The following is a 3,730-nucleotide window of genomic DNA, read 5'->3' as shown; positions in this document are numbered from 1 at the left end:
GTTGGTCCAAAGGTAATACCCTAACCTTCTAATTCTTCAAATCTTCAATTCTTTCCATTCATTATCTAGTTTTCCACTATTCATAAATGAATGGTTCTTCTTCTGCTTGAAGGATCATAAGTATCAAAATGGTCAGAGGTTAAACCGGGCTACGAAAAAAGGTTACTGGAAAGCAACAGGCAAAGATCGGAACATTACTTCTACGAAGAGAGTAAAGGTTGTGATGAAAAAGATTCTGGTTTTCTATAGAGGTTGTGCTCCGGATGGCACAAGGACTAACTGGGTGATACACAAGTATCGTGCTACAGATGTCACTCATGGCACTTATCCTGGTCAGGTTGGGATTTCTTTTAGAGCATTTCTTTTCTGTTTAGATATTAGCAATTACATTGTCATGTTATCTTGGTATATGGGTTGTTAAGATTCTTAGCTTGTAGAATGTTTAATCGAAATGTTAAATTTTCGCATCAAATAGTAGGATGAATTTTAGCTTGCCTATAGTGAATTGGATGTGTTCGTTTATTTAAATTTGGTATTCCACTCTGCTTAGTTAAATAAAATAATGGGATATCAGTGTTTAATTAAATTATGTATCTATGGTATGTTTTTTGTTTCAACTTGCTGCAATTCGTTTTTAAAAAAAGCTGATATCAAATAAAAAGAGAACACTGAAAGTTTCGATGTTAATGAAGTTGAGGAGATTATATTGTCTCTTACTCCTACGATAGCCAAACCTCCCACTGAAGATGAACAATTGGAATCAATTATTAAAATGATTTAGCTATGTTTCTAACATAAATCAAAGGCTAATAAACGGTAAGCCTTTTTGGCTTTTTTCTTCAGCCTGACCTAGAAAAGCACTAGGATGTTTGTGCCCTGCAATGCTAGAATCATTGGATTCAAAAATCTTCTCCCCTTTGCATTCACAGTTGGAAATTGACTTTAGAAATCCTTGCATAAGACCTTCATCAATAACATCAGTTGCAATGATAGAGCTAACCTATTTCAATGTAGAGCAAATGCTGTTGATATTAATGAGTTTTTCAACTCAGTTCTTGTCAATTCAGACGAGCATCCCTATGAGGATTCTGGTACTACAAATGTCCATTTAGATCTCAAGATCCAAACAAGCCATGGCCAATCATTCTTTGGCTACAGGGTGGACCTGTAAGTCTGATAATTTGTATAAACTGCATTATAAAATAATAATTATTGAAATTGAGAAATTTTAATTTTTGTTTTTTACATTATAAAAGCAAAGTTTTTCTTCATCTTGGGTAAGTTTTTGAAATGCTTACATGTGAATTTGAATTATAAATATTATAATATGAATGGGGTGCTTTTGGAGTTGGAATTGGGAATTTGAAGAGATTGGGCCTATAGACACTTCTTTGAATCCTACAAATTTGACATGCTTGAGAAAAGCTGATCTTCTATGTCATAAGCATTTAATTCTTCATATATCCATAAAATTATAATAGCTTGGTTTTTTTAACTTGTTTTCCTATATTTTTCTTATAAGATAATCCTGGTGGGGCTGGATATAGCTTTATGGAGCAGATTTGATAGAACTGATGTAGAAGCTGCAAATGATTTAATTACATTGTTAACAATTTTTAATAGAAATGAGAGCCTCCAAAAGAGTGCGCTTTATTTATAGTCCTATGGAGGAAAATTTGCTGTCACTATTGAATTATCAGCACCAAAGGCTATAGAGGCAGGAAAACTGGAGCTCAATTTTGAAGGTAATCGTCATTTTTTTCTCATTCTGGAATCTTAGGTTGATGAAGTTCAGAAATAGATGTGAAAGAAGGAAAGAACGATCAAATTTAATTCTTGAATTTAATAATTTACTGAGTTCTTAAATTTTGGTGACATGTTTGGCACGAAGAAATGAACTGTTGGATTTGTGTGTCAGGCATCAAGGAAGAAGGAAGTTGCTGGCGTTGTGGTCGATATAATACGCCAAAAAGAAGATGGGTGGACGTGCATTATTACTTGTTAGTCCTCTTGATACTGGGAAAATTGCTCTCGCCCTTGGAATATCCCAAGAAATTATAGCAAGGTTGTGTTGGATGTACTATTTCTTATTTCTTATCATCATTGTCTTTCTTCATTCTACCTCTATTTTGCCGTGTGCATAAATATTGTCTGTTATTGAAAATATTAGCTTTGATTTTATTATTGATGTTTGGATTTTTATCTTTTATATCATGAAAGTTCTGTTCTGCCCAGCTGATGAAGCTAATTGTCTTATGTTTTAACTTAAGATATAAAGAATCTTTATGATGAATGCCAAATAGATTCAGAATTAGAACTCAAAAATTTTAGTTGAGTCATAACGGTGAAAATCTATGAAACATCAGGGTGTGTTTGTTTCAAAAGAAAAATTGGTGGAAAAAGGAAGTCTAGAGAAGGGCTATTTTGCTTGGTGAAATTAATACCTTTTGCTGTGCTTAGCTTATACTCTAAAACTTCTTGAAAGAATTTCCATGCTTCCCCAAAATATCAATCAAAGAGCTGAAATTTTATTGTCTTATATTTGCTTTTTCTCATTTCTCGTTTGAACAATAGAAATCCAATTAGATATTTGAAGTTTCAACAAGAGATTGACCAACAAATAGTTGATAGTCTGGACCATGGTCACAGAGGAACCACATTTTTCTATAGACCTTAGAAATTACTGCAATAAGCTCTAGATCCCACAATGTAATTTGTACAAAAAAATCTGTGTGGGGTAAAATTTATTTGTAATCAGAAGTCGTACAAGTATTTTTTGGAGATAAGCCTAGAACATTTTTGAATCACAATTCATTGCCCATCTTGATATGCGCATCAAATGCCAGGCAACAGAATTATAAATTTACATTTCTCTCTGCAACCCTTCATGTTTGTATCATACATATGATTCACGGAGATTAATGTTCAATTATTCTCTTTTACAGTTTTAGACAGATCATTTGAAAAAGAGATTAGAGTCATCAATTTGAATCTAATGGCAAGAGAGGTGAGGGTTCTCTGTTCCTAAAATCAGTTGTCGTTTTTTAGTATTGAGGTCTATATTCTTTATTTTGTCTTGGTTTTATATATTCCATGAAGGTTTATTTGGCCAATACGTAATGAAGAAGCCAAAGATGATTTAGCAATGACAAGATAACTCTTTTGACACTATTGCACATATTGCTGGATTCTTCCTACTATTGCAGCCTCCCAAATTCATAATATGCCTCAACCAAATAAGTTAGTATGCTTGGACGGCGGCATTAGCGTAGGAAACCCAAATCTTTGAAGGTTACTACTTATGGATTGTGCCTTTGAGCTTTTTGCTTGTTGATATTTACTTCAATATCTCCATCTTGCAAACTGAAGGGTCGAATATCGGATGAATGGTGAATTTGATGCTTGTCTATATTTATTTTGTAGGCACGTTAATATTACCTTAAAAATAACAAAATGCACAGGCAAAGACTAGTATTATTGATAATGATCACTCAAACAAGTGTTACAAAATAACTTGACGGTTAAACTATAATTTGAGGGTAATATAAGCGAGAAACTATCTTATGATTTTTTCCAAAAGAGCATTGAACTTAAGTAATTAATTCGAGTATAATAACAATATTTAGACTGATGTGAAAAACTCACATATAGCACTTAGCTCTTAAATCTGAATTTTGGAAAACAAAAATTAAATTTCTTGTTTGCAAAACCAATGTGTTTTATGCATATA

This window comes from Olea europaea, unplaced genomic scaffold, assembly GCF_002742605.1.
Source record: "Olea europaea var. sylvestris unplaced genomic scaffold, O_europaea_v1 scaffold5655, whole genome shotgun sequence".
In the NCBI taxonomy this organism is placed as follows: domain Eukaryota; kingdom Viridiplantae; phylum Streptophyta; class Magnoliopsida; order Lamiales; family Oleaceae; genus Olea; species Olea europaea.
The sequence above is the reverse complement of the archived record's forward strand: the minus strand, read 5'-3'. Positions refer to the sequence as shown.